The sequence below is a fragment of the Octopus bimaculoides genome, chromosome 30, assembly GCF_046866305.1.
Source record: "Octopus bimaculoides isolate indiv1 chromosome 30, ASM4686630v1, whole genome shotgun sequence".
NCBI classification, from domain to species: domain Eukaryota; kingdom Metazoa; phylum Mollusca; class Cephalopoda; order Octopoda; family Octopodidae; genus Octopus; species Octopus bimaculoides.
The window spans coordinates 5541505-5555920 of record NC_142957.1 but is presented as its reverse complement, the minus strand read 5'-3'; the positions used below and the strand labels follow the sequence as shown (position 1 = coordinate 5555920).

At 40.2% G+C, this 14416-nt stretch overlaps 1 protein-coding gene and 1 long non-coding RNA gene across 2 annotated transcripts in view; one reads left to right on the top strand and one right to left on the bottom strand.

Moving 5' to 3' along the window:
* Positions 1 to 14249, top strand: part of LOC149130164 (uncharacterized) — a 23392-nt gene extending 9143 nt beyond the window's left edge. The window contains exon 3 of the long non-coding RNA XR_016239234.1: positions 14092 to 14249. This is a non-coding gene — a long non-coding RNA (uncharacterized LOC149130164). The remainder of the gene's footprint in view (positions 1 to 14091) is intronic.
* The window catches only part of LOC149130163 (uncharacterized), a 77045-nt gene that overhangs the window by 52370 nt on the left and 10259 nt on the right, over positions 1 to 14416 (bottom strand). The window lies entirely within an intron of this gene.

The following is a 14416-nucleotide window of genomic DNA, read 5'->3' as shown; positions in this document are numbered from 1 at the left end:
CTGAACCCAGAACCATGTGGTTGGTAAGCAAGCTACTTACCACACAGCCACTCCTTATATTAGAGGTATATATATGTGAGTGGGTCATCCCGAGTCGAGCGAAAGCCCAGCCCGCGGGATTGGTCATGGTCAGGACTGGCCTCGGGTACGAACCACCAATATGGCACTGGTCCGTAACTTGTTGCCATGGATCCGCAACACTGTCGATCTCGGAACAGTACGGCTACCTGGCGGCGCCAGTGGCACCATCTCACTCAAATACACTGAGCGTTTAGGTAAGGTCGTTGTCTGTCTATCTATCTATCTATCTATTTATATATAACTATGACCACTAAAGTGGTCATTTAATGCGCTAGAAATAGACCACATGTTGTGTCTACTAAGACCTAATGGTTCTCAAACGAAATTCAGCAAAATACCAAAACGTATGCGGGCAAGACAGTGAAAATTACAGAAATAAAATAACATTCTTGTCCACGGACCGGTTTCGAAATTAACACTCGTACCGAATATCTGCTTCTCCTACTTATCTATCTATATATCTATATGCATATATAAATGGCACCAGCGAAACGTAGATGTGATAACGCAGAAAACTATGTGTGTTATCTTTTCACCGTTTTGCTGATGGAAGCAGAATGTTAACTTGCTTCCCTTTTCCTATGTAAGTGTTACATAACAATGTAAGATTATATATATATCATAGGTATTGTGAATTGAGAGAAACTTAATCTAAGCGTATAAGTATTTATTAGCATCTAAAACTATTCGTTATCAGCTCTTACTAGAAAAAATTGTGTTTGTGGTAGTTTTATCAGAAAAATGTTAAAATATTCCACCGTAAAGGATGCAACAGTTCATGTTGCTTCCCTTTCACGGATTTTTTTGTGTCGTCTGCAACTGCTTGTCATCTCATGCTAATTCTGACAATAAAAGTCTGAAGTCTATGATGTCATGTAGTTTATATTAATTTTACGGGACATTAGAAAAATGATCTTATGAAAAATAGGCGTAGGAGTGGCTGTGTGGTAAGTAGCTTGCTTACCAACCACATGGTCCCGGGTTCAGTCCCACTGCGTGGCACCTTGGGCAAGTGTCTTCTATTATAGTCTCGGGCCGACCAAAGCCTTGTGAGTGGATTTGGTAGACGGAAACTGAAAGAAGCCCGTCGTATATATGTATATGTATATATGTATGTGTGTATGTGTTTGTCCCCCCAACATCGCTTGACAACCGATGCTGGTGTGTTTATGTCCCCGTAACTTAGCGGTTCGGCAATAGAGACCGATAGAATAAGTACTAGGCTTCTAAAGAATAAGTCCTGGGGTCGATTTTCTCGATTAAAGGCGGTGCTCCAGCATGGCCACAGTCAAAAGACTGAAACAAGTAAAAGCGTAAAAGAGTAATATAGTTTCAATTTTGGTTCTATAATTTTTAAGAGAAGCATTGCCTATGACATATATAGTCAATTCATTATAAACAAGCAAATTTTAAAAACAGAGAAAAAAAGAAAAAAATGAAAGTGAGGATGTGCACGAAGAAATTTATTAATTTGATGCTCGGTGAGAGGAGAGAGTTGCTAATGTTTTGCTGGAAACAAGAAAGTCCAAAGAGAAAGAAGGAAAAACAAGGAAAAATTGCCAATAGTCCACGTGCGGTTACACTTCTGAAGTGACCGAGATATATATATATGTAAAATTAATATAAACTGCAATGTTTCATCTAAAAGGAGAACTACAAATGTCACTAAATATAACTAGGGTATGAGGAAACACCTACATTGCTAGGAGAACTACAAATGTCACTAAATGTGACTAAATATATATATAGTGGCTGTGTGGTAAGTAGCTTGTTTACGAACCACATAGTTCCAGGTTCAGTGCCACGGCATGGCACTTTGAGCAAGTGTCTTCTACTTTAGCCTTGGGCCAACCAAGACCTTGTGAGTGAATTTGTTGGACAGAAACTGAAAGAAGCCTGTCACACACACACACACACACACATATATATACTCTTTTTACTCTTTTACTTGTTTCAGTCATTTGACTGTGGCCATGCTGGAGCACCACCTTTAGTCGAGCAAAACGACACCAGGACTTATTATTTGTAAGCCTAGTACTTATTCTATCAGACTCTTTTTGCCGAACCGCTAAGTGACGGGGACATAAACACAGACACACAAACACATACATATACATATATATATATATACGACGGGCTTCTTTCAGTTACCGTCTACCAAATCCACTCACAAGGCTTTCATCGGCCCGAGGCTATAGTAGAAGACACTTGCCCAAGATGCCGCGCAGTGGGACTGAACCCGGAACCATGTGGTTGGTAAGCAAGCTACTTACCACACAGCCACTCCTGTGCCTATAATTATATATATATATATATATATATATATATATATATATATATATATATATATATATATATATATATATATATATATATATATATATATATATATATATATATATATATATATATATATATATATATATATATATATATATATATATATATATATATATATATATATATATATATATATAATGAGGGTAACAATTGGTATTAATCAATTAAAACCAGTGGCTTAGCATATTTAAAAAATCCGAAGATTAAAAATTATATTACATACAAATTAAGAGGAATGACCACCAAAGTGGACTCCTAATATGCTAAAGACAGATGTCATATTGCCCTACCATGAAGAGTGTGTTCTCAAGAAAAATTTCAGCAATTTTTACATTCTTTGTGGTCAGTGGCTGTGTGATAAGAAGCTTGCTTCCCAACCACATGGTTCCAGGTTCAGTCCCGCTATGTGGCACCTTGGGCAAGTGTCTTCTACTATAGCCTCGGGCTGACCAAAGCCTTGTGAGTGGATTTGGTAGACGGAAACTGAAAGAAGTCCATTGTATATATATCTATATCTATATCTATATATATATATATATATATATATATATATATATATATATATATATACATATATATATACATATATATATATATGTATGTATGTATTTGTTATTTGTATCTGTGTTTGTCCCCCCATCATCACATGACAACCGATGTTGGTGTGTTTACATCCCCATCACTTAGTGGCAAAAAGAGACTGATGGAATAAGTACTAGGCTCAGAAATAGTAAGTTTTGGGGGTCGATTTGCTTGACTAAAGGTGGGACTCCAGCATGGCTGCACTCAAATGACTGAAACAAGTAAAAGAATAAAAGAATGTATATATATATATATATATATATATATATATATTACGGAGAGAGAGAGAGAGGGAGGGAAAGAGGGACAGCATGTGACTACATGGTTAGATTATTTGGCACATGATGGCATATATGTACCCCACCTGGATGGGACGCTAGTCTGTCGCAGGGTTACTCATTTTTGCCAGCTGAGTGGACTGGAACAAAATGGAATGAAGTGTGTTGCTCAAGAAAACAATGTGTCGCCTGGTCCAGAATTTGAAACTGCAATGTTATGATCATGAATCCAACACTCTAACCACTAAGCCAAGTGCCTCCACTAAGGCAAAGTTATCTTCTCTAGTCATAGTGACTCACAATGGCTGGTATCCTGGTTTTATGATCTATATATATTCCCTGATGGCACCTGTGCCTAGCATCACCTTTCTGGTACTTGTGCCCGTGGCATGTGTAAGAACTTTCGAGCGAGATCGTTGCCAGTGCCCCTGGACTGGCTCTTGTGCGGGTGGCACATAAAATACACCATTTTGAGCGTGGCTGTTGCCAGTACCATATGACTGGCCCTCGTGCCAGTGGCATGTAAAAGCACCTACTACACTCTCAGAGTGGTTGGCGTTAGGAAGGGCATCCAGCTGTAGAAACTCTGCCAAATCAGATTGGAGCCTGGTGTAGCCATCTGGTTTCACCAGTCCTCAGTCAAATCGTCCAACCCATGCTAGCATGGAAAGCAGATGTTAAACGACGATGATGATGATGATGATGATGATGGGATGCTGGTCCATCACAGAAGTACTCATTTTTGTCAGCTGAGCAGACTGGAGCAACGCAAAATGAAATGTCTTGCTCAAGAACACAACATGTTGTCCAGTCCAGGAATCCAAGCCACAATTTACGATCATGAATTCAACACTTTAACTACTTAGCCGTGCGCCTCCACACCTACACTAGCATAGGACATGAATGTTAAACTATGATGATGATGAAGATGATGACAAATTTCTCCCTGTAGACTTTATATGTAAAAACACATCAAACAATGTTAGCAAGCTGGTAGACACAGTGTTTTGGTGTTATTTTACCTTCTCAGGGATAGACACTATCTTGTGTTTCAACACAGTTTTTGTCTCTTAAATTTCACTCACACCGCATTGGTTAGTCTGGGGGGTCTATAGTGGAAGATGCTTGCCCAAGGTAGGTGTCACACAGTGGGACAGAACCTGGAACCATGTGGTTCAGAAGTGAACTTCTTAAACCCACAGTTATGCCAGCAACCTATTATATCTAAAACTATATTATTCTATACCTGAATGATCATGGCTAGAATGCCTTTGATTACAGATCTGCTAAGCCATGCCTGAACATCATGATAAAAACAGCAACAGAGCCCACACTGTTTCAAACATTTGGGGCCGGGTCCCTAGTTTCAGAGACCTGGCCCCATTCATTCCCCTATTCCCACCACCAGCACCACTACCACTACTACCAATCTCCAAGGCCCCTTGTGACAACATCATGGGGGCAATGCCCTTCTTTCTATGACTAAGCAAAAAAAACAACAACAACAACAATACAAATACAAATAAAAATTAAGGGTCTGACATAATGTGAACTCGTGAAAGTGAAAATAGCTTCAGCCAATCAGATACAAGGAAATGTTTGCCATAAAAGTACCTGGAGACACAGATAATGCCACTGCCACCACCACTACAACCATTGCAGCCACAGCCACCACCACAGCCACCACCACCACCATTGGCGATATTACAACATGCTTCCATTTTCCTCATCATCATCACCATCACCACCCACTGCTACCTGAACCACCACCATCACCACAACTAACACCACCATCATGACCACCACCATCATGACCACCATCACCATCACCCTTATTGTCATCATCATCATCACCACCAATGCTCCCAAAAACCACCATCATCACCACCACCACCACCACCACCACCACCACCACCACCACTTGTTTACAGAAATCTGATGAAAATGAAAATGTGTTGTTCTGATCTATATCACTAGTTTAAAAGTATATATATACACCTTGTCACTTTATATATATATATATATATATATATATATATATATGCATACATATGTACATACATACGTGTGTGTGTGTGTGTGTCTGCAAGTGTGTATGCATGTTTGGGTATATGTGAATTTGGGTGTATTTACATATGTAAAAACAAACACACACACACACACACACATATATATATATATATATAAACATGCACACATAAATGTTTGTACACACACAAATATGTACACACATACACGCATGCATACACACACACACATACACACACTCCTATAGTTACATTGTTATTTGTATACACACATGCATGTGTACACGTGTGTGTGTGTGTGTGTGTGTGTGTGTGTGTGTATGTGAAGTGTCCCGCACCCCTACCCACTCTCCTCACCACCCTCTTCCCCTCCCCCCTCGCAACCTTCAAATTACAAAGAAGAAAGGTATTTAGAGGTGAGAAAAAGGTTTGTGCCTGTGTGCTTGCATGTGTGCGTGTGAGGGTTGGGAGGGGGGTCGGAGTACGGTCGATAACAAATCTATCATGTGATACTGTTTCTATGGTGTGTCATACAGAGAATATCACATGCTCTACTCCTCTGTGCATGTGTGTGGATATATATATATATACATATGTGTGTGTGTGTGTCTGTATACATATATATATATATATATACACACATACATATACATACACACACATATACACATATACATATACTTACATAATACATATATACATATATATATATCTATATATATATATATATATGTATACATATATACACACACACACATACACAGAGAGAGAGAGAGAGGGGGGTGGTGGAGAAGAGGAGAGATTGGTTTTTACCTGTTTATCTGCCCTTGTTACCACGTGCTTCTCGTACATTTGTTTCTCATACACGTATACACTAATTCACACAGACACACAGCTGAACGTGCACATACATACATGCATACACGCATACTCTTATTCAAACATATATTCATACACCAATACACGAAGGCTTACAAACACTACACACACTCATACATACAGACATACATATATATATATACACATATATATATTAACAGATTATTTCTGCATACATATGTATGCATGTATACAAACACATATATTGAATATACACAAACTTACATATACACAAGCATATATACACACATATAAGTATATATAATGCATAAATACAGACATGCATTCAAGCGTACATGAATGCTGATATGCACAAATGCATACTTGTTGTGACATACATACATACACACATATATACATACATTAATACACATGTACTCACACATACTTATATACACACATGCACACATACATACATACACACACATGCATAGATACATGCATGCATGCATACATACAGAAAAATATGGATCCACTTGCATACATACTCATGCAAGCACACACACACACACACACATGCATGTACATATATACACACTTATAAATATACATACATGCACACTAATATACACATACATACATATATATACTCACACACATATGCACAAAAATTCACAGCAAGTCATACAATCTCTCCCTACACACACATGCACTCATGCAAACACATACGCATACATACATGTGTATACCCAGACTCACATATACCCAGGTAGAGCTATTTACACACGTATACACACACACATGTACACACACACATATACATACATAAAGATATACATGCACACACATACATACATAATGACACGCATACATGTACATACAAATACACACATTCGCATACACACAGACACACACATATATATACAGATACACATACACACGCTCACACAAACATTCACATTCACATGTTTACAACACACACACACACTCACATATTCACACACATACACATACACACACACATGTATGTCTATATATGCACTATATCACCCTCCTGTGTACATACAAACACAGGGTGTATTATATACACCCATTGATATACACACATACACTCACACACGCACACACAACATAGTGTACTATGACCTACATATGCACCACCATCAGTAACAGTAACCTATACAACTGTCACCACCACCACCGCCACCCCACCACTGCCGCCGCCACCACCACCATTGCTGCCAACAACAACAACAAATACCACCACTATCACCAGAGTTAAAATAATAAAACAAGAACAGTAATAAATGAGTGAGTGGAGGCGCAATGGCCCAGTGGTTAGGGTAGCGGACTCACGGTCGGAGGATCGCGGTTTCAATTCCCAGACCGGGCGCTGTGTGTGTTTATTGAGCGAAAACACCTAAAAGCTCCATGAGGCTCTGGCAGGGGGTGGTGGTGACCCCTGTTGTAGTCTTTCGCCCCGACTTTCTCTCACTCTTTCTTCCTATTTCTTGAGTATAGCTGTGATGGACTGGCGTCCTGTCCAACTGGAGGGAACACATATGCCATAGAAACTGGGAAACCGGGCCCATGAGCCTGGCTAGGTTTTAAAAGGGCACATAATAATAAAATAAAATAAATGAGTGAAGTAAAGATATATAGTGTGTGTGTTTATTTGGCAAAAACAAAAATGACCATCATGAAATACAACAATATTGGTTTCTTTTTTCTTTATTACCCACAAGGGACTAAACATACAGGGGACAAACAAGGACAGACAAAGGGATTAAGTCAATTACATCGACCCCAGTGCGTAACTGGTACTTATTTTATCGACCCCGAAAGGATGAAAGGCAAAGTCGACCTCAGAACGTAATGGCAGACAAAATACTGCTAAGCATTTCGCCCGGCATGCTAACGATTCTGCTAGCTCACCACCTTTATTCTTATTATTATTAGAGTTGCTCTCAAAAGAAGTGGGCAGGCAAAATCATTAGCACGTCTAAAGCATTTCCTCCAACCTTATGTTGTGAGTTCAAATTCTGTCAAGGCCAACTTTGCTTTTCATCCTTTTGGATCAATGAATATGTACCAGCTGAACACTGGGGCAACTGACTTGCCCCGCCCCCTGCTCCCACAGAATTCCAGGCCTTGTGCTTATTAGTATAAATAATTCTTATAAATATCATATTTGCTCACACATGTCAAATATGCAGTGGCACGAAATTATAGCCGCCATTGAGGAAGTACTATTCTGCGCATGCGCAGGGGACTTCACCACCGGAAGCCCCCCGAGTGCGCATGCATAGTAAAACTGGTACTTAAAGAGTGAGTTTCACTTTGTTAGGCAGTTGCACGACAGACCTTCTACGTGACGACACCTCGCTCCTCAACGAAGCACTCTTCACCCCGATGCCTTCGATGGTGATAGCTACTTGCTTCTCTGGCAGGCATCAAGGAAGCCCTTAACCTTCCAATAACCAAATTACAACTTAATCAGCGGCTGCTAAGTTGAATGACAGGAATTGTGAAACCAAGCATCATCAAAACAAAATAAAACTTATATTTTTATTATGTTGTAAAAATTGTTCTAATGTCTCTTCATATATAATGCTGTTGAAAGGTGATAGAGAGAGACTAATGTCTCTATTACAACCTTACTCTTTTTTTTACTCTTTTTCTTGTTTCAGTCATTTGACTGCGGCCATGCTGGGGCACCGCCTTTAGTCGAGCAAATCGACCCCAGGACTTATTCTTTGTAAGCCTAGTACTTATTCTATCGGTCTCTTTTTGCCGAACTGCTAAGTTACGGGGACGTAAAAACACCAGCAATGGTTGTCAAGCGAAGTTGGGGGGACAAATACAGACACACAAATACATATATACGACGGGCTTCTTTCAGTTTCCGTCTACCAAATCCACTCACAAGGCTTTTGGTCGGCTCGAGGCTATAGTAGAAGACACTTGCCCAAAGTGCCACGTAGTGGGACTGAACCCGGAACCATGTGGTTAGTAGTCTTCTGTTCCCTCGTTTTTGAAAATGTAGTTGAATGTTGCTATTGGCTGAAAATGTTGCACTGTATGATGTCATCAGTATTGATAATCCCATGAACTGCACAAGCAATTGCATATCACTATTCAGTAATGCCTGGCAAAGCCTTGCTCACACTCATTGAGTAAAATAAATCTGCCATCATTATTGGCTGTTGCTATGGATAGAAATTCAGCAATGCATAATGTCACAAATATCTGTACTTTCATTAACTACACCACAAATTGCATCAGTATTCTGCATCACATGGAAAAAGTTGCCCATGCACACACATAATGCACCATGAGCTGGCAGGATCGTTAGCACGCCGGGCGAAATGCATAGCGGTATTTCGTCAGCCGCTACGTTCTGAGTTCAAATTCCGCCGAGGTCGACTTTGCCTTTCATCCTTTCGGGGTCAATTAAATAAGTACCAGTTATGCACTGGGGATCGATGTAATCGACTTAATCCCTTTGTCTGTCCTTGTTTGTCCCTTTCTGTGTGTAGCCCCTTGTGGGTAGTAAAGAAATAACATAATGCACCATAACAGAAGACAAATTTGCAGCAACAGCAAAGAGAAGAACCCATTCAAACTTGTTCAGTATTTTTGATTCCATATTATCCACTAATTCTTTAAACCGTGTTGTTACCACATTACTGTTGAAATTCATTGTTTTTGTTTCTAATAATTTTGAAAATAATGAAGAGTTTAGTAAAATAACTTTGTCGTTATTAATTAAGGTGATGTTTGGAAAATAAATTAACATGAAATTTTGATAGGAGTGGCTGTGTGGTAAGTAGCTTGCTTACCAACCACATGGTCCCGGGTTCATTCCCACTGCGTGGCACCTTGGGAAAGTGTCTTCTACTATAGCCTCGGGCCAACCAACGTCTTGTGAGTGGATTTGGTAGACGGAAACTGAAAGAAGCCTGTCATATATATGTATGTATGTATATATATATATATATATATATATATTATATGTGTGTGTGTGTGTATATGTTTGTGTGTCTGTGTTTGTCCCCCCAACAGTGCTTGACAACCGATGGTGGTGTTTACGTCCCTGTAACTTAGCGGTTCGGCAAAATAGACCGATAGGATAAGTACTAGGCTCGCAAAGAATAAGTCCTGGGGGTCAATTTCTTTGACTAAGAGGCGGTGCTCCAGCATGGCCACAGTCAAATGCCTGAAACAAGTGAAAGGAACACACACACACACACAGAGTATCTCTCTTTCCTCTTCCAACAGGGGTAGCCCTGCATCTCTCACCTACATACAGCAAGGCACCTTATCTCTATCCATCTGTTATACCTTAACCGTCACAAGGCCACCTCCTTAAACACTGCTCTCCACCTTCCAGCTGACGCTTGTCTCAAAGGCTTCTTAACCTCTCAGCCTTGCCGGCTGAAAAGAATATAATGCTAAAATATCAGTCAGCCAACAATACAACAAAAGTGAAGGTCAGTCATTTCTAACATTCGAAGTGACAGTGTTTATGCATGTAATGTATTATTTCAATTTATGACACTTTTCCAAGGACAAATCTGACGTGTGTGTGTGTTTATTGTTGAATGTTTATTGTTTATTGTTGAATGCGTGGTGGCCGTTGCCAGTACCGCCTGACTGGCCTTCGTAGGATTTTCGAGTGAGATCGTTGCCAGTGCCCCTGGATTGGCTCCTGTGCGGGTGGCACATAAAATACACCAAATCAGATTGGAGGTTGGTGTTGCCATCCGGTTTCACCAATCTTCATTCAAATCGTCCAACCCATGCTAGCATGGAAAGCGGACGTTAAACGATGATGATGATGATGATGATGATGTTTATGAATTTTTAACAGCATACCCAGCTGGAATGGAATTTCCCAACAGCAAGGTCATCAGCATAGAGGAGCTCCCAGGGGCATCCTGTCTTGAATTCCTCTGTTATTGTCTAGAGGACTATGATAAATAGGAGGGGACTGAAGACTGAACCTTGGTGGACCCCTACCTCTACCCGGAATTCTTCACTGTACTCATTGCCAACCTTCAGCGGCCCTTAAAATATTTTAGTGAATCCCTAATTTACTATTTTTTTTTTTTGTGTGGAACCCCAAAATCGTTATATGGTCTCTCGGGGTCATATGGTCACCAGTTGAAAACCACTCCAGTAGTTGATTGTTAGGGGTAGCCATGCATCTCATCTAGAGCAAGGCACCCGTCTCTATCCCTCTATCATACCTTAATGTTTCATCGACTGGCACAAAACCACCTCCCTAAATACTACTCTCCACCTCCCAACTGAAGGATGTTTGTTTTGCAAGTTACCTGGTGACCCCACCAGTGTTGGTGCCATATAAAAATCACCCAGTACACTCTGTAAAGTGGATGGTATTAGGATGGGCATCCAGTCATAAAATCCATGTCAAAACAGACAATAGAGCTTGGAACAGTGTCCTGGCTCATCAGCCCCTGTCAAACCATCTAGCCCATACATACATATAGAAAGAATGTTAAATGATGAGGATGGTAGGCTTCCATACAATTTCCATGTCAGTTCTACTCAAAAGCCATTATTCAGTCTAGGGTTATTGTAGAAAACAATCAACCAATGAGGGACCATATAACGATTTTGGGGTTCCACACAAAAAAAAAAAAAAAGTAAATTGGGGGATCCACAAAAATATTTTAAGGGCCCCTGAGGGTTGGCAATGAGTACAGTGAAGAATTCCAGGTAGAGGTAGGGGTCCACCAAGGTTCAGTCCTCAGTCCCCTCCTATTTATCATAGTCCTCCAGGCAATAATAGAGTCAACCTAACTAAAACCAAAGTCCTAATAAGTAGGAAGCCAGACAAACCGCAAATCCCTTCAGGTAAATGGCCTTGCTTGATCTGTAGAAAAGGCGCAGGTAGAAACTCTATAAGATGTACCCAGTGTAAGCTATGGACACATAAAAGGTGCAGCAATATCAAAGGAAGGCTAACTGGGAAGATAGTTTTTGTGTGTGGCAGATGCTCAGGTGCAATAAACACTGTAAATGTGCAGAAAACAACTTCTGTCTCATTCCAGGGAGAAAAACTAGATGTAGTTGATAGCTTCCGCTATCTGGGTGACCAAGTTAGTAGTGGGGGTGGGTGCGCTGAAAATGTAGCTGCTAGAATAAGAATAGCCTGGGCAAAGTTCAGAGAGCTCTTACCTCTGCTGGTGACAAAGGGCCTCTCGCTCAGAGTAAAAGGTAGACTGTATGACGCATGTATACGAACAGCCATGCTACATGGGCTGTGGCAGCTGAAGACATGCGTAAGCGTGCAAGGAATGAAGTCAGTTTGCTCTGCTGGATGTGTAATGTCAGTGTGCATACTCGACAGAGTGTAAGTGCCTTGAGAGAAAAGTTGGACCTAAGAAGCATCAGTTGTGGTGTGCAAGAGAGACAATTGCGCTGGTATGGTCATACAGTAAGAATGGATGAGGATAGCTGTGTGAAAAAGAGTTGCATCCTAGCAGTTGAGGGAACCTGTGGAAGAAGTAGACCCAGGAAGACCTGGGATGAGGTGGTGAAGCATGACCGTCGAACATTAGGCCTCACCGAGGCAATGACTAGTGACCGAGACCTTTGGAAATATGCTGTGCTTGAGAAGACCCGGCAAGCCAAGTGAGACCGTAACCCATGGCCTATGCCAGTGGGTGTAACCAGCCAACTTATGCGTACCTTTCTTTCATTGTACACTAAACTCTGTTTGCGAAGACCTGTTGAGGCAAGTGAAATTGAAATCAAATCCGCTGATGTGGCTAATGACAGCACCGCCTGATTGGCATCCATGCTAGTGGAACATTAAGAGCATCATCCGAGCGTGATCGTTGCCAAGGCTGCTGACTGGCTCCTGTGCTGGTGGCACATAAAAAACACCATTAGAGCGTGGCTGTTGCTAGTACCGCCTGACTGGCCCTCGTGCCAGTGGCATGTAAAAGCACCCACTACACTCTCAGAGTGGCTGGCGTTAGGAAGGGTATCCAACTATAGAAACTGTGCCAGATCAGATTGGAGCCTGGTGCAGCTATCTGGCACGCCAGTCCTTAGTCAAACCGTCCAACCCATGCCAGCTTGGAAAGTGGACGTTAAACAATGATGATGATGATGGTGATGATGATGATGTATGTATGTATTGGTGTGTATTGCAAGAAACAACTGGGTTTCTTTCTTGAATATTTTGACATGGTTCAACCTACACAAGTTAATGTGTGAGAAACAAAATAGGAAGTTGGAATGAAGTTTCTATAAAACAAGTTTTTAAACAACAAATGGCTATGGGGGTCCATTAGAATAATATAGTAATCAAAGGGCTCCATAGATTAAAAAAAAAAAGGGTTAAGAACCACATCTTACATGGTTCAACCGACACAAGTTAATGTGTGAAAAATGAAATAGCAGTTTTGAAAGAAGTTTCTAGAAAACTAGTTTTTAAACAATGAATGACTATGGTGGGTTCACTAGAATAATATAGTAATCAAAGGGGTCCACAGATAAAAAATGGTTGAGAACCCTTGCTTTAGATGTATATATTGGTATGTATTGCAAAAAGCAGCTAGGTTACTTTCTCAAATATTTTGACATGGTTCAACCTACACAAGTTAATGTGTGGAAAACAAAATAGAAATTTGGAATGAAGTTTCTATAAAACAAGTTTTTAAACATGGAATGGCTGTGGGGTCCACCAGAATACAATGACAGTCAAAGAGGTCCATAGATAAAAAAAAATTGGTTGAGAACCTCTGACCTAATGCCAGACAAGCTTGTTAACCACTCAACCTTGCCTGCTGAAACGAATTTAATGCTAAAAAATATCAGTCGGCTTATAACACTAAAGTCAAGGTCAGTTGTTATTAACATTTGAAGTGATGGTGTATTTATGTATGTATAATGTTTAAACAACCATTTACTCTGTATTATTTCAGTTTATGACACTTTCCCAAGGACAGAACAAACATGGGTGTGTGTTTATTGTTGAATCTATACAAAGCTATAACATTGTACCCAGGTAGAATGGAATTTTAAAAATATGATACAATTGACACACGTGAGAAGATGCTGATTGTACAAATATTTAATAAGTGTAAACACTAAAATATTAAAATTTCAATAATAGAAAAAAAATTCATTGTTTTTTCCTTGGCAAACATGTTGTTGTTGACACTCTGTCGCTTACGACGTCGAGGGTTCCAGTTGATCCGATCAACAGAACAGCCTGCTCGTGAAATTAACATGCAAGTGGCTGAGCAC